Here is a 27,258-nt window from a genome sequence, read left to right as displayed (position 1 = left end):
GCACTGTGGGGGTGGGGACTTTATTGATTTCAGTTCAGACCACCCAAGCGGTTTCTACTCCTAATTTTTAGGTATAATTTGTCTTTTCACATTTTTATGGAGCTGCGCAAGTTGTCTAACTTTCTCTTTGTCTTCACTCAAAGTGTAGTTCTGACTAAATGTATGTAATATCGTATTTACCCGGGTCTGTTTTATCCTGGTCACTTTTCCATTCAAATTGCCATTTGTGCTTCTAAAGATACAGATATGAAAGCTTGCCCAGTAGTCTTGTCTAAAAGCTATTTTTTTGTAAAAAATACAATAGTGAGTTAAAATTCCTTTGTAAAGCTACAACTTGTAGTATGAGTTGACATTAAACCGGTGAATTAAAAAAAAAAAAAACATTTTAACAACTTTCCCCTAACAAACATATATGTCAACAGGTTCCTCATAAACCACAGGCTCAACCAACAATTTGTTCATGAACAGGCTTAAACTTTTACTAATCAAACTCGCAAATAGGCAGGCAAAGTCAACAGCATGCCATATAAGGCCACTCCCCTTGTCCAAAGGCCTAATGTTTGTGGGCCTATAGAGTTAGGGGTATAACTGGGTACCTTATAGGATATGGTATTAAGGTTGTGATCAGTTGCACAATTCTCCACCATACCCCCTCCCAATATCGTGGTATCAAGGTAGAGGAGATTAAAATAAAATCAATAACACTTCCCCTTCCAATAAACCTATGAACTTGAGTGCTAACAGACTAGTATGGGTGGAACTACTCTGTACATACCCATGTCCCTCTACTAAGGAAGTAAGTTTAGCTACCTTCTTTTCTAATCCTTCTATACCTTCAGTTAAGGGAGTGATACAAGCCCCAATCATTGATCTCAAATGATCAAATAGCTTATTTATGTCCAAGCCCAACAGATATAGCATTAGCACAAGAATTAGAATTTGCCATTGACTGGTTTAGATGATTAACAATCGGAGACCGGATATAAGAAGGCAGCAAGTAGTGCTGAGGTTCCTCATGTCTCACTTTTTTTTCTTTCTTAGCGAGTGGCCTGCAATCTGAACTATTTTCAGGAATCAGGATGCTATCTCCCTGAGTTTTCAGACTGCATGCTGACAAAGGGACAATTTCAGAGGTACATTGCACTGCAGAAAGGTCGAGCTGATTGGAAGTGTGCTACAAATAACAGGAGAATCTGCGAAATCTAGAGACAAGCGTGTCTTGGCTTGTTAGACCTGGCATCCTTTGGTGTGGTTTCCCCTGTCTTTTTGCTTCTGACCTCATGTTTTTGACTTTGTGCCAAATTTCTAAAAGGTCTCTATGACAGTGCACTGTGTGTGACCAGGGCCTGTAAATCGAATGCTACTAGTGGGCCTGCAGCACTCAATGCCCCACCCACATACGTAGCTCTTTAAACATGTCTCAGGCCTGCCATTGCAGAGCCTGTGTGCGCAGTTTTAGCTGCCATGTCGACCTGGCAAGTACTCTTACTTGCCAGGCCCACATACCCTTTTACTACATGCAAGACATCCCTAAGGAAGACCCTATATGGCCCTATGTAGGCCCATGGGCAGGGCGTGGTGCATTTAAAAGGTGGGACATGTGATTGAAAGTTTTACAAGTCCTTGTAGTGAAAAACTGCTAAAGATGTTTTTCACTAGAGCAAGGCCAATCTCTCCCATAGGTTAGCATTGGATCTGTCTTGTAACACTTTACAAGTGTATCCTCAAATTGGGAACAGATAGAAAATTGCACATATTTTAGTGAAGTTTTTTTTTTTTAAATTGCAGGTCTGAAAATGCCACTTTTAGAAAGTTAGCATTCTCTCACTTAACCATACTGTGCCTCTGGCTATCCTGTGAAAACACATCTGGGTTGGATGACAGTTGGGCTTTGCGAATTCCATCTAGATAGTCACTCACACAGGGAGCTGAGGTATGCCCTGCATGTCCTGATGGCCTTTCAACAGGCTGTTGAGTCTTCCAGAGCTAGACTTCTGAGAGGAGCTGATACTTGCACCTGAATAGGCTTGTGCCTGTCCCAAACAAAGAGCTGCATACCACCCTGCAGTGTGTCTGGAGCCAGGGCCAGGTACAGCAGAGTCTTCTGCACTACAAAGACCTTTCTTCCAAGTCTCCTTACTTCAAAGGCTAAAACGGGTATAAGTCCTAGAGCTCTGACACCCTATACTCAGAGCACTTCTGAACTGAGGACATGCTGCCAAGACGAAGAGCTCTTGTGCTGCCAGGAGGGACTGCTACTTTTCTGCTAGCTTTGCTGCATTTGCCTGCTCCCTGCTGCTTTTGTCTTGGGAGTAAGAGAACTGGACTTTGCTCTTTGCATCCTGCTTTCTAAGGTTCTCAAAGGGCTTGAGTTGAGCTTGCCGCCTGTTGGAAGTCTCAGGGACATCAAAAACTTCACCTCCAGCATCTGGGCTTTTCTGCTGAGAACCCTACTCTGCTAAGTGGTGCCAAATCCAGTTCCTGGGCCCTTGGAAGTGAGTTTGCTGTGCTAAACAAGAAGAAACGCGAACATCGACTTCAAGTGTGACTTCGGAGCCAGTGCGCCGCTGCCTACACCGGAGCCATGGTCCCCACTCAATGCAAAGACCCCAACTTACAATGCAGACCCCTACGCTGCCGCAGCACCTTAGAGGATCTGTCACAGTGTGAGTCTTGAGCACCACGTGCCCCAAGTCGATAACGCCTGAATCCAACTCTGCCGCAGAACCTGTGGCCCCTCGGTGTGACACCGCAAAGTCGACATCTAATGGCTTGATCCTTGATGCTTCATCGACCCTGCACCACCAGCAGTACCGACGCCTCGCTACCAATGCCACATAACCTCCATTGTGCAATGCACCGTCCCGAACACCGACGTGGCAATGACCTGCACCAACAGTAAGGAACCGACGCTGCACCAACCCCAAGCAATGTCTCAACTCCCCAGCATTGTGCAATGTCTTTGTTCTGTCATTCTTTCATAGGTACTGTAAATGTCCATAGCTGACTTGTGCTCAATTGCGGTCAGCCCAAACTTTGAGATTCGATTTCAGCAAGCACGTCAATATAGCCCCAGCCGGAGATATTGTGTTTCTAAGTTTGATAACTGCATTTAATATTTGAAAATTCATAACTTAACTTGTGTATTTTGGATCTTTGTCAGTTTGGTCTTGTTTTCCACAGATAAATATTGGCTATTTTTCTAAACTGGTATGGAGTACTTTGTGGTGTTTTCACTGTGTTACAGGGTGTTTGTGAGCACAAATACTTTACACATTGCCTCTTTAGTTTAACCAGACTGCTCTGAGTCAAGCTACCCGAGGGTGAGCACAGGTAAACATAGTGTGTAATACTCTTGCCTTGACTAGGATTGTGGGTTAGACAGGGTGCATACCTCTGTCAACTAGAAACCTCATTTCTAACATGACTAAATCAATCTTTTTAGTAATTATACCTGATGCATGCATGAAAAAAAGTGTCTAGCATACTACTATAAGGGTCAGCAGATTTGTTTGCATAAGTAACTTTCTTTTTCCCCCTGTCAAAGTGTCAATGGCCTTCAAAGCCCCCTTGCTTGGCAAAGAGCACTACCTTGGTCGCAAGGGATCCCAAAGTTCAAATCCAAAGTCAGCCAGGCAAAATAGTTTATTTTGGGCAGAAACCCATAAAACATTAGATATTAAAAGCATATATTGAAAACAAATACATATTTTTAAAACAGAAATTGCTATGTACTGAGTAAATATACATTACAAGTTATTTAACACTGTTACCTTGTGGAGCCTAAATAACAAAAAGTGGTTCCCTAGTGATTATCTTGGAAGACTATAGTAAACAAAGCACCAAATCAGATATAAAAGAAAATGTTAAACATCCAATAGTTAAATGGAGTAGATTCTTATTAAACAATATCAGCCAGGAAGGATCATCAGAAATTCATTACCAGATTTTTTGGTTGATAAGATAGCAGGTCATCCTGGGATGCTAATATTTTTTTTATAAAGACAGGCTACTGGATTGACATCAACAACTATTAACCCCTTAAGTGCTGCTGTCGGCCGTTGGACGTTGCGAGCACTACCTTCGTAGTGCTGCGCACGTCCAACGGCCGACGCAGCCCTGCCCATTTTGCGGAAGTGCCGCACTGCAGCGGAATCGCGGTCGCCGCAAACGTGTTAAATTTAGAGCTCTGGGGATTTTCTTATCCACCTCACTGCTTAGAAATAGTTTACAAGACTTAATGCCATCGAGATACCACAGTCCGATCGTAATATTCTAAAAGCCTCTACATATTTCCGCATTCTTAGTGAGATACAAAGTGGTTATAGCCAAGCTCTGCTTGGGGAGGGGGGCTTAAGATGGGCAAAAGAAAAGAAGATGTTATCTGTCCTCAATACTGTTAGGGCAAAACAGGCAATTCTATGGTTTCATGCCAACAGAATTCCATTTGTGCTTAAATGTACTTACTAACAGTGTACCAAGTTATAATTTAACTAATAAGGTACGAGCAGGTGGAAACATAAAGGCATCCATGTATGGTTCCGGTGCAGGGTTGAATTTGAAGGACAGAAAATCATCTGTCAATCCACCTAATTTTGCATTCTGGTGGTATGACTCAATTGTGTGCATCTAGTATTTACTTTTAACAAATGCCTTCGAATTAGAGTTGATTTGTGAAGGAGAGGACCAGTACATGCCCAGGCCTAGGAGGTCCAGATGGATTTTTCTAAAACTAACCCATGGGATAGAAATGCTGATCGCCATACCTAAAACTTCCTCAAGAGCAGACCTGTAAATGGCCATCTCCGGGGTAGACCGTAATCTAATCCAAAAAAGTAACAGTCTCACTGTTGCAGACTCACCTATTCTTTTCAGGCTAGTGTCAAATAACAAGGGGCCTAACAGGGTACTTCTGAGAAGGCTAAATAGGGATTTAATAAAACTGTTCTCTTTAACAATACATCTATTAGGATTCTCTATTCACAATACCTTTGCATCATATAAGGCTGCTGACAGCACCTTGGCTCTATAAAACTATATGACAGGGAACACTGATCTTGGAGTGGTAGCTTTGAGTTTTTTGGTACCTGAAGTTGCACCTTGGAGCATAGTAAATTATGATTTTAAAATTTGACCTTTCTATTTAGCTGTTTTTATCAAACTTTACCCCCAGGTAATCTAATTGGTCTTCCTATTGGACCTGTGCCCCACTGTTAGAAATGGGGGTCTCGAGTTGGTAATGGTCTGCACCTGTGTCCAAATAGGGGCCATTCCTTCTAATCAGAATAAGAGGGATACACTCCTAAAATAACCCCTGCTCACCCACTTGGTAGCTTGGCATGAGCAGTCAGGCTTATCGCAGAGGCAGTGTGTAAAGCAGTTGCACAAAACCAACAGTAATACAGTGAAAACTGTACAAAAGGACACCACACCAATTTTTGAAAAATAACCAATATGTATATGTACAAACGAGCAAAACAACAAAAGACCAACATAAAGTAATCAAAAATAGGCACTTTGCAAGTATGACTTTAAAAATTCAGTTCGTTGAAGTCTGTAGGTTCGTCCGGTGTTACAGCAGTGCTGAAAACAAAGACTCTAACAGCTCCGGCCGACCTTGTCAGTGCGGACTGGGTTCACTGTCAGCAGAATCATAAACAGTACATATGGTTCCAGCTGACAGCATCAGTGCGGGCCGCTCATGCCAACCAACTCAGTTGGGATGTGAAGCGCAGCTGTGTGGTGTGCGGTGCCTTCAAATCACAGTGCAGGCAGTGGCTCGGAAACGGTTGTCCAGCCGTGTTGGTGAGACCAGGGCTATGGTGTGGAGTGAGGCAGTGCTTGTTGCAATGCTGACAGGTCACGTTGCAACCAACAGTGCTGGTTGATAGGAGCTGGTATTGGTCTGCCCAGACTGCGGTGTGGGACGGGGCAGTGCGTCGTGTAACTTACGAGCAGTGCCCCAAACCACTGGTCATGGGTATCACGGTAAGCAGGCAGCGACGTATCATTGATCCCAGGGCGGCAGAGTGAAGCGAGGCAGTGCATAGTGAGGTGCCTCCAGGGTGCGGTACAAGCAGCGTCTCAGTGGCGGCGGCGGTCGGCGTCCTTGGGTAGACCAGGGTTGTGGTGCGGCAGTGCTCTCTGCGGTGCCTGAGTCTGCAGCAGTGTCGGTCACTGTGTTGGCTGAATTCCCCCTCTGTGGCAACTGAAACTGTGGTTCTAGAGGCGGTACCCAGAAGTAGGTGAAGTCTTTCCTAATTCTGAGACTTCGGTAACATAAGGCAAGCTCTATCTGAAGCCCTAGGAGATACTCAGAAACAAGTAGAAGAAAGTTCCGTCCAGTCTTTCACTGGCCAAGGCAGAAGCAGGAACTGCAGGCCAACCCAACAAAGCAACAGCACAGCAAAGGGGCAGTACTCCTCCTGGCAGCTCTTTCAGCTCTTCTGCTTGGAAGGTTCCTTGATCCAAGCCGGTTCTAAAGTACTGGGGACTGGGTCCCAATATTTATAGTGCATTCCTCTTAGTTCTCTTGGGCAGAGAGTGTCTGTGCTTAGTCCTAACAAGTTTGGTCCTCTCAGACCCAGCTTTTCAGCAGGAGGTTGCGACAGCATTGTCCAAGGCAGACCAGGCCAATTTAAGTGCAAGGAAATCTCCTCCCTTTACTCTAAATGCAGCCCAAGTCTATTCAGCCCAGCCCTGACTCATCCAGGAAAGGCAGGACACATCTCAATCCCCCAAGTGGCTGTCTGAGGAGAATGCACAAACTCAGTCCCTGTCACTCAAAAGCCATACAAACAAACCAAAACCCATCAGAGGCACACAGGATGGTTAAGCAAGAAAATACCTACTTTCTGAAAGTGGTAATTTCAAACATAGAACATGAAAATCATCTTTACTAAAAGATTCATTTCTACATTTCGAGTTCAGGCATATCAAACTCTATTTCTCCATCTTGTCACAATGGGAAGATATACTCGTAAAATGTTTGAGTATTTCCCATTCTATCCAGTGGGCCTTTCAATAGTGAAAACGAAATACACTGTAGTTCACTACCAGGACATCACGCACACACCAGGACATGTCCTACCTTTCACATACACTGCACCCTGGCCATAGGGGTACCTTGGGTCTACCTTAAGGGTGACTCACATATACAACAAGGGAAGGTTAGGGCTTGGCAAGTGGGTGCACTTGCCAAGTCGACATGGCAGTAAAATAGTGCACAGACACTGCAGTGGCAGGTCTGAGAACCCTTTGAAAGGCTGCTCGTGTGGGTGGCATAATCAGTGCTTCAAACCAACTAGCAGCATTTGATTTACAGGCCCTGGCACTCTCAGTGTACTTTAGTAGGGACTTACCAGTAAATCAAATATGCCAATCATGAAAACACCAATCCATAATCTAATTTACAATAAGCGCACTTGCACTTTAACACTGAACAGCAGTGAGAAAGTGTGCAGAGACACTAAACCAAAAAAACAGTCAAAACTGGGAGGTCAGAAAGCAAAAAGACAGAGGAAACTCGCCAAAAGATGCCAGGTCTAACACCCACACTTATAAAACTCCCTATTAAAGGGTTAGTGGGGATTTTGTGTCATAATCTTGGCTTTGGAGGTATTAACCTACAGCCCTCTGATGGCACAGTATTCAATGAAGCTATCCAGTAGGTTCTGCAAACCCCTGGGGAGACGGGATATTAACACAGTATCATCCATGATTAGTAGCGCTGGTAAGTGGCCGGCAGCTATTGTGTATACTTTTTAATAAATGAACCACCAAGTCAGTATAGAGGGAGAAGAGGGTGAGGGAAAGAACACATACCTTTCACAAACCACCCCAAATGGGTATGCGATCTGTTATTTCTCCCCTGTTTGTCACCTTAATTTTACAATGGTCTTATCATACAATCTGCTCAAGATGTTCAGTATGTGTGAATCAACACCCATTCTAGACAATGCAAGTCAGAGTTGCCATCTTGGAACCAGGTTGAATGTGACCCTATTGACAGAGAAGGTATATAGGTGGTCTTTTGATAGGGCCATATACTTCCAACATATTAAGTTCAGAGTAAACACCTGGTCAACAGTGTGAAACCCAGCTTGGTGTGGGGCAGTAGCGTAATGAAAGTTTAAGGGGCCCCCTGCAATGTACCCCCTACAGCTCAGCCCCCCCTGCACTGCAGGGAATACAGGGGTCTGTCTTACGCCCCTGGTATGGGGAAAGGATCATCTTCTATTTCATCCATCCATGAAGTCTGGATAAAATCTGATGACAAAAGACCTTTTGCAGTCTGTCAGTCAGACTGATGAGCCTGTTGTTAAATGGGGAGGATTTATCACCTTTCTTGAAGATGTGGATTATTTCTGGTACAAGCCAAGATGGGGGTATCTTGTTAGAGAGGGCATTAACATATGGCTCCTATATACCAGGTTCCAAACGGTATAGATCACTAGGAACTTTATAAGCTCCAGGCTCCTTATCAGGAGCCTGGAGCCAAATCAGTCTCATCCAACGAGAATCTGGAAAATGTCTCTACTTTGGTGTCAGTTACAACAGCCACCGGTGAACAAAATGCAGCCACAGAGAAGTCTGTCGAAGTAGGCACTGCATACAAGCTACTAAAATGATCAACCCATTGCTAAGGTTTTACCACAAAGTGAGAGAAAATTTGCCAGAATAATCTCTCACCTTTACTTTTTAAGGCTTCGGTCAGAGTCAACCAGCCAGATTCTATACAATGTTGCTTGGAAGTTTTATTAATGTTTTATGTATGGCATGATGATGTCTAATTAAGTCTCGGTCACCTGTTTTAATTGTTCTAATCAGATGATCGGCCTTGCTTGTCTACCATCAAGGAGCCTGGGTTTCCCTCTGCTTCTGGGTTTTCGGAGTTTGAATTCACAAAGTATATAGACCATTAAATAGGGCAGAGTGTAATTTGCTCAGGGGAATTTCACTCTGGGATATTAATGGTGTGTAACAGTAAGCTGTAAAACATGGTATAGTTTTGTTTTAGTGTCTCAGGGTTATAACATATCTTAGACCACTTTACCGCTTTCCTATCCTTAGTGAGGGACAATGTGTATTCAGAATGTAACATTTCTGTGCACTTCAGTTTAAACACTTTTTCATCTAATGACAAGACAAGTGGGTTATGGTCACTTTCTTCCTGTACGATGACTTCAAAGTTAAGGGCGAGATGCTAAATGTCAATATCTAGTAAGATATAATCTATTTTACTTTTGATGGTCCCTCTTGCAAAGATGTTAGCAGGGGAAGGTATTTGCCCCAGATCTACCATTACAGGCTTGTAGCCCGAAGGTCAGGGTAAGTGACAATAATTGAACTGCCGATGAGGGCCAGCATCTATGCTGTTTAACTTCCAGTCTTTTTATTCCCCTAGCTTTAACTTCCCCTTCTGTAATTGATGATGAGCCGTCAAGGGGCTTGAACATGGCATCAAAATCTGCCCCTACTACTATTGGGACTTTGGTTGGGACCTAATTGAGGTGGTAAATCAGAGGATGTATAGTTGGTGATACTTAGCTCCTACCAGAAGCCAGATTGAAATATTGAATGCATTCAACTTAAGCCCTTTCTGGCCACTAATACACAAGCCCAAAATGTCATTGCTATTTCTGTTAATTCTTCTAACTGAGATCCCTGGCAGGTTTGTAGTCCAAATTAGAATGCTACCAGAAGGGCGTCCTACATAGAACAGGACAGCTTCTGTCCTAAAATTTGTATACCCTAGCCCGAAGATTTTCTACAAGGCCCTGGTTTCTTGTATAAGCACATTATCATGCCCACAAATAAAGTTACCACAGTATTGGTCTTGTAATTTCTCTCTTATGCCAGTAACGTTCCCTGATATTTCATATGGACTAGAACTGCTAGTGGGTACTTGGATTATATCTACAGTATCTTTCTCCGTGTGTATTATCAGCATCTGACTAAAGGGCATGTCAGTACTATTAGGGGCAAGCAGTGGGTCATGAGATGGGATAAGTTGTTGCAGCATTGAGCAATTAATCTGATTGGTGGAGTTACGGCAAATCAATCATTCCAGCTTCTGAGGTAAAATATGGGGCTTACCCTTAGACATGATCAGTGCAACAATATAGTAGGTGGCTTACAAATAGTCAAAAATGTGCAAGCCAAATGCAGATAGGCTATTTGCTGTTAAAAGTTTGCTAAATGTATTTACAATGCCCACGTGAAGTTGAAATCAAATACCTGGGGGGTTGGCTGAACCTGGTCTCGTTTAGCCGTGAATGAGTCAAGACGGACCTGTGTGCATCTCTCACTGTGGTGTTATGGGCGGGATAAATGCACCCACTGGCGCCAACACAACCGGCTCCTCCCTGCGGATAGCAGGGTATCCTGGGATTTGCAGTCTGTCACCCAGCAGACCTCCAGTAAGCACGTCCCATGCTGCAGTGTTGTGGGCTGGATAAATGCACCCAATGGTGCCAAAACAACTGGCTTCTCCCTACGACGGCAGGGGATTCTGGGACTTGCATTCCATCCCACAGCAGACCTTCAGTAAGCACCAAACCTGTCAAAATGTATTGTGGCATGGTGAATATCTAAAAAAAGGCAAAAAATGTGGACTGTTAAATACAGATTGTGCATATTATGGCTCATTTCCAAGTTCAAAACTCAGAAAAGTAGGTATTTACACAGATGGCAAATTACTCATATGGGTTAATGCTATTTACATACAGGTGCCTCTGTAAATTGTGACTGCCAAATAAACACCTGATTCCAATGGAATCACAGTTATAAGTGGTGCAAAGTGCATTGCTCTTGGTAATTACTGGGTGCGATTACGTTTGCTATTGGCCTCCATTGCATTTAGTCAGGGTACACCTGCCGGAATTTAATGGGGAAAGAAGGCATGGTAAGCAGGAATGCATGAAGGTTTTGGTTCAGAAAGCAACAAAGTCCTCCTTTTATTCCCGATAATAGGGAATGTCAGTACACTGTGACAAACAATCAGTCATATGAAACTAATTCCCACCTCTTAATTTTTGGGCAGGAGTCAGAGGACTATTGAATCTTTAAGATGCAAAATTTGTTGTGACTGAAATGTCATGCTTACTTGAATACCAGATATGCATCTCATTGTATCAGTCTACTAAATGTGTTTATATTTAGGTGGCCTGAAAACGGGAATGCTGCCAGCTATTAGAGCCTGCTTCCTCACGTGAGGAGTCTACTTTCAATGATAAGTAAAAGTACTGCTAGCGGTGACCTCATATCGATTGTTGTCCAACATTTGACAAATTCTATATTTGACAAGTATTTTTCAGCTGACAAGTCTTCAGTCATCTCCAGGAAGTACTCACCACACAACACAGTAGTGTCTTTACCAAGTTGTAACACACCTTGCAGGAATGGAAACATCAGCATATTGAAACTGGCTGGAATCAAGGTCATATTCTATGTCTAACCTCTCTATTTCCTACAGATACCTTCACCACTGGATGCCACAATGGACCGATATTTCTATTGTCCTTTTGTTTTTTTCTTATTTGCTGACTTTAAAAAACATGATGTTTATCCCTTCTGAGATTACAATACATGTGGCCCTCAGTTAATCATATTTCCAATTACTGTTTCCATGTGATGGTGCAGCCCTATAATCCTTGACTTGCCTGCTAGTATTTTCTGGAAAATAAACAATGCTCACATTCATCAAATAATTTGTTCCTCCACCTGGATATCAGAGTTCAGGAATCCACAAGCTCCTAACAAACACAGTTGGCTGTGTGCCATTCTTTGGAATATTCATCTATATCTCCCTTGTCACTGCAATGGAGGAGCATGTTGAACATGTTGAACTTTAAACAGCCATTTGTTATGATGGGGTTAAACATAACCCCACTCATACATTCAGGGAAACAAGGAAATTGTTGATATGTCGCATACTGGTCCTTATGGCTCCGCTTCTTTCAATTGACGTAAGATCCCCAACGTCTGAATGCGAAGCAACTAACCCCAGACCACATTTGGCCTGTTTGAGCCTCATCAATGTGGTGCAACTTGAATCCGATCGCACAGTAAGGATGGGACCCATATTTGGGCACACCAGTTATATGGCATCACACTAAGCACAAGGTGACGTGTGCTATGCTTAAATTAATATCAGCCTCCGGTAGTTGCCATGGGCTGCCGCATTTCAAGATCCAAAATATTGCCTATGGGCCTGATGTAAACAATGGCAGCTGTGACATCGCCATGGGCTTTTGTAGAAGGGTACCATGTTTGAAGTATACACCGCCCAATTTGTTTAGTTTTTCAATACAATTGTCCGAAAGCAGGAGCTTATTCTTGAAAAACAAGTAGTCAATGAGCCTGACGTTTATGAAGTTTTCTCCTTGCGCATGTATGTCATTAACCACCACGCCTTGCTTAGTGTTACCCGCCAGGTAACTCTAGTGACAGTTTACCAGCTCCAAGTATAGTAGGGTGACTTTTACTATGATCTGACAGCCTTCAGTTGAGAGGTTCCTGAGGGCACTACTCTTGGAAACCTAGCACTTCCCTACTCTATATAAAGTAGGGAAATCCTGAGTTTGATGATGAGGAAGGATCACTGACTTGAGGCAATGCTCCTGCGTTGCCAAGCTCTAAATGACCCCTTAAATCCTAATAAAGTGAACGGAAATGTGCAAAGCAGCAATGTGATCCCAGTGACAAAAGGACTTGCAAAGCTCTGATTTTCAAACAATACTAAAAATGTTATGGCACGGTCCAATGCTTCAGCTGGAACTTTAATCCAACATATTTGACATTGTGGTGCTCTGTTTGGCCAGCCTCACCCTGTCACAGGACTTTGCACTTTTTTGAGAAAGAAAAAGGCCCTCATTTAAGGTACGACAGGCCACCTACTAAGTCAGTAATAGTCCCACCGTCACAACCCCTGCAATAGACCATCCCACATACCTGGCAGGGACCTCGAAGCCTTATATGCATCTGTGAGTGAGTTTCCTGTATTCACATACATGTCTCATGGGATGCCCTGTATTTTTCAACCGTACATTCATTTTGTTTTTCGCAAACTCCTAATGCGGGAATTTGTTTGTGAAGAACAAAATAGCAATGCCCTGATTCACAGAGAATTTTCTAACATATAAGTATGGTGGAGTACCCCGATCCCCCCGGGAAGCCATCTTGGGCGGGAGGCGAGTCTCGGCTGGTATGCCCGAAGCGGCGTAGCCGGGGCGCGCTTTTTCCCGCCCTAGAGTGGGTTGTCCTAGACACTGAAGCCGCCAGCCACGCCCCCGGAGGCAGGCGGAGGCGGGTTTACGCCCGCCCGAAGAAGGATAAAAGGAGCAACAAGCCAAAGAAGCATCCTCTTGTTCCTGTGCTCTGAAGCTGCACCTCCCCGCTGCACGTGAGCTCGAGACGGAACGAAGAGCCATTTTTGAGCGTTGTAATTTTGTCTTTGTTCTTTCAGATATCATCGTTGCAGAATGCCGGGCAAGAAGGTCGGAAAGCGGGTCGGTACCGATCAGATGCTCCGCATGCTCGTAAAAGACATGGGCGAGATGAAGAAGCAGATGGCGGCAATGAACGGTGTAGGAGGCCCTAAGCGAGTCGTCGGACCAGCATTGCCGGGAGTAGTCCCCAGCGGGAGAGGCAAGAGGTCCAAGAGGGGGGCATCTGGGGGAGAGGCCCCGGTTCCCGATACACCGACTGAGGAGCCAATCCCGGTTCCGAAGGAGGGGCAACCAATCCCCGTCGTAGTCACCCCTGTGAACGGGGGGGATATGCCTCCCGGGTTGGCCGCACAACTGGCAGCGTGGTTGGGGAAAGATAGTGAGGGCACCACGGCAGATGACGCCAGGGCAGTAATGAGGCAATTGCGAGAATCTAGAGAGGCTGCGAAGGCACCATGTTCTTCTGTTCCCCCACAGGCTCCGGTGGGTGAAACCGCAGCGGGCACGAGTTCGGCAGCGACTACAGCTTCTAATTTAGGTAAGCGGCTACTGCCGATTGCGGGGGAGGGGTCTGTACCCTCACGAAGGGAGAAAGTGGCTCAGCATATTCCAATTGAAGTCAAGGAAAAGATTTGGGCTGATAAGTATGTAAACATGTTTTCTTTGCTAACTGATCACTACGAGATCGAGCATGTGAAGGGTCAAAAAGAGTTTCTGCATCCGAGTGTTTGGCGCGCCAAGATGGCCGCCTTTAAGGTCGATGAGAACATAGGTAACTGGGGCAGAGCGTTTGGCATATTCACTTCAATTATGGGGGAACGAAGGCCTGAGATGTTGGCCGAGTTGCCTATATATCAGACACGTATTATGGAGTACTCTCAATCATATGAGGGCAATCAGTGGTTTTGCTATGATAATGTTTTTCGGAAGGCCAAGGAGCACGACCCATCTTTGACCTGGGATTGTTACGACTCCATTTCTTGGCAAAAGATGGAGAATTCAGGCATGTTAAAGGCACCATTGTCGGGGGGTAACGGGGGTGAGTTTTCCCGCCATTCATCTGGGACGCCCTTTCGGACGGGTGCAGGTAACGAGCATCACTCGAAGTCGAGTGGCAACGCAGGTAAAAAGGGAATCTGTTGGAATTTTAATAGGGGAAAATGTACAAGGCCCCAGGGGTCATGCAAGTTTAGGCACGACTGTGGGGGGTGTGGACAGTCCTCGCATCCTGAGACCATGTGCAGAGCCAAAATGGGTGATAACGGAGGTAGGGGAAGCGCCAAACAGGTCTGAAATAGTCCGAGGGGCGCCTTTACCTACCCCGGTTGATACCATGGCAATGATTCCTTGGCTCAATGAATACCCGGATCATGTCTCCGCTGGGGTGTTGCGAGACGGGTTTTCGTATGGTTTCCGCATCCCAGTGGGGAATTTTCAGGGTAAGACGCATTGTAGGAACCAATTGTCGGTCCTGCAGAATACGGCGGTGGTACAGGTAAAGATTGGGAAAGAGGTGACTCGGGGGCGGGTTGCCGGACCATTCGACATACCACCAGTTGCTAACTTTGTTTGTTCCCCCTTGGGAGTGGTTCCCAAGAAGGACCCGGGTGAGTTTAGGTTAATACATAACTTGTCAGCCCCGCGAGGTCTTTCTGTGAATGATGCGATAGACCCGGGGGTGTGTTCGGTGCGGTATGCATCTTTCGATGAGGCCGTCGCCATGTTGAATCGCCTGGGGCCCGGAGCGCTGATGGCCAAATCAGACATCGAGTCAGCGTTCCGGTTGCTCCCGGTACACCCAGACGATCAGCAGCTCCTTGGTTTTATGTTTCAGGGTCGCTATTACATGGATAAATGTATGCCAATGGGATGCTCCATATCTTGTGCTTATTTTGAAAAATTCAGTTGTTTTCTGCAATGGGTATTCACGAGAAAGATGGGGTTTCAGCATGTTATGCATTATCTCGATGATTTTCTGTTCCTGGGGGCAGCCGGGGATCCAGAATGTGCACAGGCTTTAAAAGAATTTTGTGGCCTGATGAGTCACTTTGGTGTGCCATTGGCACCAGGTAAGACTGTGGGGCCATCAACTTCGCTCGAGTTTCTTGGAATAGAGCTCGATTCAGAAGAAGGTTGCTTCCGGTTACCCAAAGAAAAGGTGGTGAAATTCAGGGCCTCCCTTGAAACGTGTATTCGGGAGACTAAGGTGAACTTGCATCAATTGCAGCAAACTGTGGGTCAGTTGAATTTTGCCCTTAGAGTAATGCCAATGGCCCGCCCCTTTTCCCGCTCGATTGCACAAGCCATGGTCGGTCTTAAAGAGGGACACCACCGCACGAGGCTCTCGGCAGAGATTCGCCAGGACATGCGCATTTGGTTGGCATTCCTGGCGGATTTCAATGGTCGGATTGTCTGGAACAAGCCGGCGGTGTCCTCCGAGGAGCTGGGGCTGTGGACAGATTCGGCGGGGAGTATAGGTTTTGGCGCCATATTCGGTAATCAATGGTCGGCCCAAAAGTGGCCGTCATGGTGGCACGAGTGCGGGCTGACGAGTAACATTGCTTTTCTCGAACTTTTCCCTATTCTGGTGGCCCTGAAAACATGGCCTGAGGGGTTTCGGGATCACTCTGTGGTGTTCTGGTCCGATAACATGACCGTGGTTGAGTGTATCAATAGTCAGGCAGCACGATGCAAATGGATTCTGAGATTGCTCAAGGAAATTGTGTTATTGTGTATGCAATTGAACGTGCTCTTTAGGGCAAGACATGTGCCGGGGGTACTGAACCAGGCGGCTGATGCGCTTTCTCATTTCCGTATGCAGGCCTTCTGGGGTTTTCTGCCCACAGCGGACCCGGTGGCGGCACCCTTTCCCGAAGCTCTCTGGTCTCTCGGTGCCCCGAACTACAAAACCTCGTGGGAGAGAGTTTAGCACCCAGGACAAGGAAGGCATATGAAGGGGCGTTCCGTTCCTATTGGTCCTTTTTGGGTTCTGCTAGGGGGGAGCTTTGGGGTCAAGAGGAGTATGTCTTAAAATTTTTGCTGTCTTTACATCAGGCAGGCAAATCGGTAGCTACGGCCCAGAGGCATCGGGCCGCCATTTCCTTTATGGCAAGGGCTCATGGGATCCAGGACCCGACAGCGTCTTTCGTTGTGCAGAAAGCGCTACGTGGGTGGCAACGCCTTGAGGGTCGCAGAGTAGATGAAAGGCACCCGATAGGTCTGGAAAGGTTGGCCCTGTTATTGTCCGTACTCCCTGCGACATGTTCATCCCAGTATGAAACAGTGTTATTCCGGGCCGCTTTTGTATTAGCATTCCATGGGGCGATGCGGGTAAGCGAACTGGTGGCAAAGAACAAGCAGGATACGGTGGGGGGACTGTGCCGAGAGCACATTCAGGTTAAGGGGGAGACGATGATTGTCTCGTTTGTCAGGTCCAAGACCGATCAGGGTGCGATCGGGGACTGCGTAGTCATACATCGGATTCCCGGATCTCCCATGTGCCCCGTTGTTTGCGTAGAGGAATATTTAGCGCAGAGGGCGGCATCATGGGGGGGACCTTGTTGAGACACGCTGATGCCACCCCACTGACGAGGTTTCAGTTCCAGCGGGTGCTTGCAATGGCAATTTCGGCCGCGGGCTTGAACCCCGGCGAGTTTGGGACCCATTCCTTTCGGATAGGGGCTGCTACAGAGGCTACAGCCAGGGGTCTGAGTGTGGAAAAAGTGAAACAATTGGGGCGTTGGTCCTCGAATTGTTACAAAAGGTATGTGCGGTTGCACATGTTGTGAAGCTGATATCATGTACTCACGCTTCTTGTTTTTGTTTGGTTTACAGTTTCGCAAGCTTACGAGGCGGGGCGGACTGTGCAGTCGACCCGACACCTGGGAACCAGCGGTCAAAGATCACCGGCTGCGGAAAAAGTGGTGTGGGTCGTGGGCCACTCATACGTGAGGCGCGCCGCGGACGTATTCAAAGCAGGTGACATGATTCACATAGCTGGGGTATACGGGTACAGGGTGACCTTCTACGGAAGGGGCGGGCTCTGTATTGACCAGTTTCAATCCTTTTTCGAGGGTTTGTTAGGGCGGACAAGGTCACCGCCATCTATAATCATAGTGCATCTTGGGGGCAATGATTTGGTGACCACTGGTAGACGACTTCTTCTCGAGGCGATACTATCCACAGTAAGTTGGTTGGCGAGAAGGGTTCCAGGGTGCACAATTGCATGGTCCCATATGATTCCATGTAAGGTGTGGCGAGGGGCGAATTCGGTGTCTGCTATAAATCATTCGGTGAAGAAAGTGAATAACAAATTGGGTAGACTGTTCCGTTCAAGTGCATTGCATTCTATTCCTCATGGTTGTATCAAGGGAGACAGTATGTATCTAGAGGATGGGGTCCATTTGTCTCGGGTGGGGAATGCGTTACTCATAGGAGACCTCGTAGCCTGGCTAAAGTGTTTACAGCATGACATTTAGGTAGGAGTTTTTGTGGGGGGTCCGGATAGCCGGTCAACTATCCGGCCTGGGGAGGGTAACTCCCTCCCGCCTTCCAAAAGTTCAGAACTGTTTCCGGTTTCCCATCCTTGGGGATTGTGTTGAGAGGGGGTGGCGGGTATCTCAGCCATATGGAAAGGGGCGACCACTCGGTCCCCCCGAACGTATGGTGGAGTACCCCGATCCCCCCGGGAAGCCATCTTGGGCGGGAGGCGAGTCTCGGCTGGTATGCCCGAAGCGGCGTAGCCGGGGTGCGCTTTTTCCCGCCCTAGAGTGGGTTGTCCTAGACACTGAAACCGCCAGCCACGCCCCCGGAGGCAGGCGGAGGCGGGTTTACGCCCGCCCGAAGAAGGATAAAAGGAGCAACAAGCCAAAGAAGCATCCTCTTGTTCCTGTGCTCTGAAGCTGCACCTCCCCGCTGCACGTGAGCTCGAGACGGAACATTTCTGACCCACCCACCAGCCCCTGGAGACAGCAAGTGGTTTTGAAATAAAGTTTTGATGTGGTAACTCTATTTTCTTACAGGTTGTTGTGATTAAAGTTTTGATTCAGTATGCAATAAAGTGGATAATTCCTTACAGTATATTTTATCGAATAAAGTATTAGCACCAGTATTGATCAGTGACGTTTCAATAGTCATACTTTGAGCATCTGTTGTCTTTTAGTTTTAGTATTGCTAGTTTAATGTCGTATTTATTTCGGTCGGGCGGTAAGGTCATGATCGGTGAGCAGTAATTGGAAGATCCCTATGGGGGGGGCGTCACCCATTACGGATGGGAGCGCCCGGGGGGAGGTGGCCATTGGCCCCTCAACGGGGAGGCGGTCCCTTCTAAGGATGGGACGCCGAAAGGAAAGGGAAGGCGGTCAAGGCCCCTCCCTGGATAGGAGGGGCTACGGGCCCCTCCTGGGAATTTCCCGGGGCCAGGACATCTGCGACGGCAGATGTGGTAAGTTGTGTGGGGTGGGGAGGGGGGTCTACGCTACCTTCTAGACACCTCACACGAGTCCTCGGACGACCATAAAATGGCGTCGAGTTAATTGGGGCCCCCGTCAAGTCAAGGGAAATTGGTATGTGCACATGAGGTACAGCCCTCTGTGCGGTCGCCCCTCGCAAGTGAGGGGGTATTTCTGGTTTAGGGATCTGACACCCGTTACGACCTTGCCGTTGGCCCTTAACGTTAGGATGTACAATTTCAAGTTAAAAATGTATTTGTAGGATGTTAGTTTCGGCTAGGAGAACCTTTGTATTAGAAATATGTTAAGGTTAGCCAAAACATCGTAATGTGGAAATGAAATTGTACATGATATGAAACTGTTATTTTAATGTTTTGATTTTGTTTCATATTTTAATAAATACGGCCGGGAGGGTAACTCCCTCCCGCCTTCCAAAAGTTCAGAACTGTTTCCGGTTTCCCATCCTTGGGGATTGTGTTGAGAGGGGGTGGCGGGTATCTCAGCCATATGACTCTGCGCCAAATACAGCAACTGTGATGTGGCAACCCTGTGAAAGGTCAGACAAAAAGCCAGATTTACCCTAAATTTAAAAAAGGTGGGTTACTGCACATTTGATGTGGTGGGAGAACCACCCATTTATGAGGTACTCCCTTGTAACTGGATTTTATTATTTGTGTCTGTACATTTGCTTTTTTGGTTGCCACATTTTAATCGAATAAAGCTTATTGAATCGAATTGAATCAAAGTACTCCCATATTGCCAAACTCTAAATGAGCCCTGAAATGAATGGAGCAAAGTGACAGGAGGAACAGGGAGCCAAGTGATTCCAGCAGTAAGCTGACCACAGTGACAACCAATTTCAAGCTGGTCTTGCTCAGGGCTTTTGGCATTAAAACTGAGGGTAGTAGCAGGACCCGGAATTTTACCTATCCGGCCTCATAGTGCCGTCAGTGCCCCAGCATTCTCAGATGGAATTTTGACTTCTTTCTGGGAGACTACATTGGACTGTAAAACTGTTGGCCATAGTGAACTGCTCGGCTACATCTGACCCTTACTCCATTGCTTTCTCATTGAAATGATGCCTAGGCACTGGTCACTCACACCTCATAGACTGGGCAGATTTTCACTTTCCCATTGTTTTCTATCAGATTTTTAATATTTAATGCAAAGATTCATAACTCCTATCGCTTTATCCGCTATTACTATTGTGACACTGGTTTATACAAGAAAATATTCATCTTTTTACAAACTTTTACTGTTTGGTTTCTTGAATTTAGTTTTGTTTTTGTGCTACTTTCATACTTTATGTGTATCTTTCTCTGAATAAATGCATTTACACATTGTTCGAGTGATGAGCCTAGGATTTCTCATTGAAGCCTGCCCTGTGCTTCTTACTAAATGGTTACTTAAGTTTGTGGGAGCACAATTCTTGCTCTCCTCCTGTTAATACTTCATATTTTAATTAATACTGGTGCATATTTGGTAAGAGTGGGTCTCTTTAAAGTTATTCCCAATTTCTGGATAGCTTTATCAGTATTTAATGAGGTGTTGTTGAAGGATGTGCATCCACCGTCATGCAGAAAGGTCACCATTATTAAAATCTCTGCAGACAGGGTAGTGTCTTGTGAGGTAGCGATGATGGAACACTTTTGGTTCACGATGGAGTCTGTAGAACTATGACATATACGTTTTCGGTTTGGTGAATACAGTTTGATGTTTAGAAGGTTGAGTTTGCATTTACATGTACTAGAATAAGACATGTAATACTAAGCTTTGTGTGTGGAGTTTTCATTTACGAGTACCCAGGCTAGGGAGGACACTACAACTTGCAACAAGATAGGGAATACATATCCTGAAGATTGACAGGGCTCTCCCAGAGAGTTTGCCGTGGTCTAGAAACCTGCATGTGAGTGCTCCATGGGCATCAGTAAAAATGAAGATAGACGTTTGGCACATGTGGAGTCAAAGCGCCATTCCAGCCACAGTGAAGCATTTGATATTAATGAAAGCCTCACTGAGAAGTTTACTCATCATTGACCAGAAATGTGCTACTAAGGCCTTGAAAGAGGCACTGCGCCACTATGCAACACTGAGCTTTAAATCGTATGGAATGATGATAATGTTAAAGGCAGAAACAACCAGGTACAGAGAAATGCTAGAAGCAGTAACAGATAAGGGCGGGAAAGCGCTAGTAGAAAAATTAGTCAAATACGGAAAAGCGCTACAGGCAGTGAAACCAGGCTCAGAAACTATTGTGGTACTTACCCAAAAGGTGAGTAAAAAGAGTCATCATACACAGGATTGTGAATACGGAGCTGTTGATCCCTGAAGTGGACACCACCAGAGGTATAAGTTGTGTTCTGCACAACTCCTTCAAGAGTTGACAAGCTCTAATGGCCACACTGAAAGAACCTCTACCCATGCAGATAGGCCATTATGACCCTGAAGCAAGCACATCGCAAGGACGTGCTGATGGTACGAATGGTGAAAGTGCAGGTGGGCAGCACACACTCTCCCTATCAATAAGTTCCACAACTGGTTATACAGCCGCCTCCTCCCTAAAACCCCCACCTCCATTCGACACTGCTAAAAAGCACAGTATTGGCGACAGGCGGACTGCCTGGATAGAAACATTTTGATGATTTCATCGATGCCCTGGAAGAAATCGACGATAAAAATGTTGTCAAATACCCCAAAAACATTGCTGGTGGAGGAATAAAAGAGGTAACCAAGAAATTACTGCAAACTCACAAAGTCACATGCCGTCAAATCAAAGGTGTGTTAAATATCAAGTTCAATCCAATGCCGAATGTTGGTTAAAAAAGATGTATTTTCAGTCAGGAAAGACAGAGAGCTGGTGAAGCAATCAATGAATTTGTTGAGAGACTTGATACACTCATCAAACACTGCGAGGTCAGTGAATTCAATGGTGAAGAAGCTATATGTCTCTGAGTTATCAACATATATCTGTCAGATTCATTCAGACAAATGCTGAGAGAAACCCTTAGTCTAGGGCGAGTTCTTAAGGCTGTCAGACCTGAGGAATGTGCTAATTGATAAGCTGCCGACATGGAGACCAAAGGAGCCCAGAATGAGTGAGCCATAAACTGAAAAGTAAGCAGAAACACAAAGCTGAAGGACACAAAATTATGTTTCTAAAGAAAAACAAACTGTGCTTTAACTTGGATTTTTGTTTCCACACGAAGGTAAATGTCCAGCCATGCCAAGTATGCAAAGGCTGTGGGAAAGAGAACCATTTTGTAATGGTTTGCAAGACCAAGAAAAAGCTAAGTACGTTATGATGAAAAACAAAATGGATGCCCGAACATTCTAGAAGTGTTGTTCAATCTCGGAAACAGCACATTCGACCTGTCACATGTGAGAGCAAACATCAAATGTTCTAAAATATCCGGAGAGTCTGCAACAACTAATTATTTTAGTCACCCATGAAGGATATTGTCAAATTGTTGCAAAAAATGAGCTCTCTAAGATCGAGTTTGGTTTCCTTATCTTGACTACAGAGTTGAAAGAGCATTGAAGACATGTCAATTGTGCAATTGCTTATCTTCCCAAACCACTCAAAATGCCTTGCTTATGTGTGACTTGCCAATACATGTATGGGAGAGAACTGCTGCTGATTTCATGAGTCCTCTTGATAATGAGCATTACCTGATGATGGTCATCAATGAATACTTCTGTTTTCCATTGGTAGAAGATCTCATATTGACCAATCAAGAAAGAGTTATCGAGAGTTTTGATGGCAGTTTTGCAACATGGGGTGTTCCTTCAATTCTAAAGCCTGACAATGGCTCACCATTCAACAGTTGAGAATGAAGACACTTTCTTATTCAACTCAATGTGAAGCATCAGAAAAGCACACCTCTTTGGTCACAGGCAAATGGTGCTGTTGAGTGCTTTATGAGCACACTTAAAAGGATTGTCCAGCGTGCTACAATGGAGAAGCTTGATCTGAAGTCTGCTCTCCCATCTGCTCTTTGAGCTTACCAGTCGACTTCTCATTCAACGACAGGTGAAAGTCCTGCAACCTTGATTTTCGGGAGAGCCAGGACGACCAAGTTACCACAATGGACCTACAGAAGAGCTACAACAGATGGTGAACTTCATCAAACACACTTGTGCCATAAGCAAAAGATGGAAGTATTTGCTGACAAACGTTGATGTGACAACTACATTAATTTCAATAAAGTTATCAGGTATTGGTGCAACAATACAGAAAACGGAATTATGATGCTCCCTTTGATGCTGAATCTTTCAAAGTTGTGACTAGTAAAGGACACATGGTAACTGCACAGTGTTCTGGAAAGTCCATTGCGTGAGATTTCTTTGCACTTCAGGCATCTGCCTCATCATTCACCAGAGGTGAGACTAGTTCAATTGAGACTGTAGAGAGCCCTGTGACTGCATCTGTCCATACATCGCCAATCATGGGCGCTTCTCTTCTCTTTCTTTCCGGCCTCAGAAGACATGATCTGAGCATTTGCTCAGAGCTCCACAACGCCTTACTGAGGAGTTGTAATATGAATGTACATATAAATATCTGTAAAAAAAAAAAATTATTTAACAAGAGTGAGATGTAGTGTCATGTGAGTTCGCGATAACGGGACAAATTTGCTTCCTGGTGAACTCCTGAGAACTATGACCTAAGTGTTTGGGTGTAGTGAATAGAGTTCATGTTTAGAACGTTGAGTTTGCACAAGAATAAAGACATGTAATACTAAGCTCTGTGTGTGGTGTATTCATTTAAGAGGACCCAGGCTGGGGAGGATGCTCCTGAGAGAGCATTGTGGACCTTATATTCTACTAACCAATACCCTCGATGATTTGTACTTGAAACTCCATGTCAGGTATTACTTGCCCGATTTCAAAATGAGTAGATAAGGCTGCTCTACTTGCCTATAGTCAGGTGACCTTCTAGAAGGCATTTCAATGGGAGATCAATGCATGATATTCCAAATCCTTAGCCCTAAGTATGCAGCCAAGAAGACGGCACCACCTTACATGACAGTCATTGTTCTAAGAATGGCTTTAATCTCCCTCAATAGGAACCTTGTTGAATGGTTGTGCAAGGCTACGGTTTGTTTAGATTGGCCACTATATCATAGTGTAGATGCCCCTGCCATGGAAATAGCACATACAAGCAATACGGTCACTAAGGCCAATTAACTAGTTTCTTTTCTGCAACATGAGGGATTTGCCAGAGCTGCATCCTGGCCTCCCTCCTATTTATTACATGTGTTTACAAACTGTCAAGTCTTCTCTGGGGAACAATCCCGCATTTATTAGATATATAGAATTCAAGCCTCATCGTTCTTCAAGATAATTGTATGGTTAAGATTTTGGAGGTAAATAGCTTTAAATACAATGTAATGACAGAAAAGAAAAGGGATTAACAAGAGTATTTTGTTGTAATAGGTAGATATCACACTGCTCCCAGTGGAAGAATAAGATTACATTGGTCCTAGACTAGCAGAAACTGGATTGAGTTGCCAGTATGTACCACCAGTATCAACTGTATCGACCAAGCAACTAGAGTATCCGGATTTGAACTTTTACTGAGTAACCCGAAAGGATTTGGTGGGAGAAATGCTCACAATCTACTGGACTGATGCAGCTGTGTCAACTGCATTTGCTGATAAAATTTAGAGCCATGGATCTGTAAATACTCTAGCAACAGAACAGAATAAATTTGGATCTCGCATGTGCGCTCCCTGAGGGACTTCAATTATCATAAAGAAAGAAAAACTGAGCATATTGCTGCCCAACTGGTTGTGAATGCCCTTTGCTGTTAAATGTACTTAATTAAACAACGTTGACTATTTATCAGCAAAGACTGAGGGAAGTTTGTGTCACGGGTCAGGTTCTAAAAATTAGAATCATTTATATCAAAGATTCCATTTACTCCATCAGGCTCCAATATTTTTGGGATCCACTAAAAGCACAAGTGAAAAGTGACTTTGAAAATAAATCCCCTTTTCAGTGATGTCCGAATAGATGAATCCTCAGCCAGTTCAGGGAGCATTGCTCGGACCCAAGAATATGCTTACAGTAAAACTGCTTCCCTATCCGTAAATGACGCCTTTCCATGAATGACAAATGCTATGGCAGATTTTACTTGGCTCGATTATCCTTAGCATTCTAAACAGGCTCATCGGGTTAAAGGGCTCAGAGTGCAGTTGGAGTAAGTTTATCACATTTGTGACAGTAGCGTAGACATCTATGATGTTGATCCTTGAGAGAGAGACTGTGGCGGACTGGGATGCTGCCCTTCTTAGGAGAAACAGGAGTTTAAGGCAGATGTTGTGACATTTGTTCTTTGTGTTAACAGAAAACCCTGTAGTAGCAGCATGGTGATTCATTGTTTGTCACTGGTCTGGAAGCTACCTGCCTGCTTAATAACTGGTTCAGAAAAGGGGGTGGTGATGAACAGAGTGTCTGAATTAAGCAGACCACTCTTACCCAGTCCAAAGATCAGGGCTTGATCCATCACCGTTATTTATCTCACTGCACCATCCCAGCTCAGAACCTGGCTATATGCAAATCAGTCTGTCCCTGGCCCAGTGCATCATGGGAACAGGGCAGACTAAACTACCAAGCCAATTCTTCACCAGAAAGGAGACAAGCCACCGGGGACCGGTTTCTGGCATTTCAGCCGTCTTCGGCCCGGCTTGCTTGAATCCTGATGGTGCAGTGAGAAAGGGACTCATGTCTGAGTATACCCTGCCACACCTATAGTGGCCAAAAACGATTCAGAAAAGGGGGTGGTGATGAACAGAGTGTCTGAATTAAGCAGACCACTCTTACCCAGTCCAAAGATCAGGGCTTGATCCATCACCGTTATTTATCTGACTGCACCATCCCAGCTCAGAACCTGGCTATATGCAAATCAGTCTGTCCCTGGCCCAGTGCATCATGGGAACAGGGCAGACTAAACTACCAAGCCAATTCTTCACCAGAAAGGAGACAAGCTACCGGGGACCGGTTTCTGGCATTTCAGCCGTCTTCGGCCTGGCTTGCTTGAATCCTGATGGTGCAGTGAGAAAGGGACTCATGTCTGAGTATACCCTGCCACACCTATAGTGGCCAAAAACGATTCAGAAAAGGGGGTGGTGATGAACAGAGTGTCTGAATTAAGCAGACCCTGATCTCTTGACTGGGTGAGAGTATTCTGCTTAATTCAGAAACTCTGTCCATCACCACCCCTTGTTGTTAAATATTTTGTCCACCATAAGCGTGGAAGGGTATACTCAGATGTGAGTCCGTTGCTCATTGCACCATCAGGATTCAAGCAAGCCGGGCCGACGACGGCTGAAATGCCAGAAACCGGTCCCCGGAAGCTTGTTTCCTTCCCAGTGTAAGATTTGGCTTGGTAGTTTGGTTTGCCCTGTTCCCATCATGCACTGGGACAGGAACAGACTAATTTGCATATAGCCAGGTTCTGAGCTGGGATGGTGCAGTGAGCTAAAAAACGGTGTTGGATCTAGCCCTGATCTCTTGACTGGGTGAGAGTATTCTGCTTAATTCAGAAACTCTGTCCATCACCACCCCTTGTTGTTAAATATTTTGTCTACCATAAGCGTGGAAGGGTATACTCAGATGTGAGTCCCTTGCTCATTGCACCATCAGGATTCAAGCAAGCCGGGCCGACGACGGCTGAAATGCCAGAAACTGGTCCCCGGAAGCTTGTTTCCTTCCCAGTGTAAGATTTGGCTTGGTAGTTTGGTTTGCCCTGTTCCCATCATGCACTAGGACAGGAACAGACTAATTTACATGTAGCCAGGTTCTGAGCTGGGATGGTGCAGTGAGCTAAAAAACGGTGTTGGATCTAGCCCTGATCTATTGACTGGGTGAGAGTATTCTGCTTAATTCAGAAACTCTGTCCATCACCACCCCTTGTTGTTAAATATGCTTAATAACTGGGTCTCTTTGGAATCATGAAAATTCAGTTCGAAAGTTGGGACCGGGTATGTTTTCAGGAAAATAACGTAATCGTTTTGGCTAGATTATGCTACTCCGCCTATCTCAGTCTTCCCACAAACCTCCATCAAAAGGCTACTATGGGCGCAAAATACAACTGTGTGGCTTGTATTTAATCGTAGAAGGTTTGACTTTCTGGGAGGATCATCAGAAGCTTAGTTGGCTCTAGGCAAATTCAATATAAGGCCTTATGTTTTTGTCACAAACGGATAGTGCCATCATTTATACAGACATTACTAGACCTATGAGCAGCCCCTCTGCATGGAGTCTTTGTTTCAATTAACACTTCCTGGTTTTCGAGATCCAAATTAGGTGTAGCGCTTCTTGTCTTTTCCTGAGCTCTCTTCTTGGAATGCTGTGTC

The 27,258-nt window shown here is 45.2% G+C and overlaps 1 protein-coding gene across 4 annotated transcripts in view; it reads left to right on the top strand.

Moving 5' to 3' along the window:
• The window catches only part of MAGI2 (membrane associated guanylate kinase, WW and PDZ domain containing 2), a 2,816,921-nt gene that overhangs the window by 2,458,597 nt on the left and 331,066 nt on the right, over positions 1–27,258 (top strand). The gene's annotated exons all lie outside the window — the stretch shown is intronic.

Source organism: Lissotriton vulgaris, chromosome 1_1 (genome assembly GCF_964263255.1).
Source record: "Lissotriton vulgaris chromosome 1_1, aLisVul1.2, whole genome shotgun sequence".
Taxonomy (NCBI): domain Eukaryota; kingdom Metazoa; phylum Chordata; class Amphibia; order Caudata; family Salamandridae; genus Lissotriton; species Lissotriton vulgaris.
Note: the sequence above shows the minus strand (reverse complement) of the source record. Positions and strands in the feature narration are given on the sequence as shown.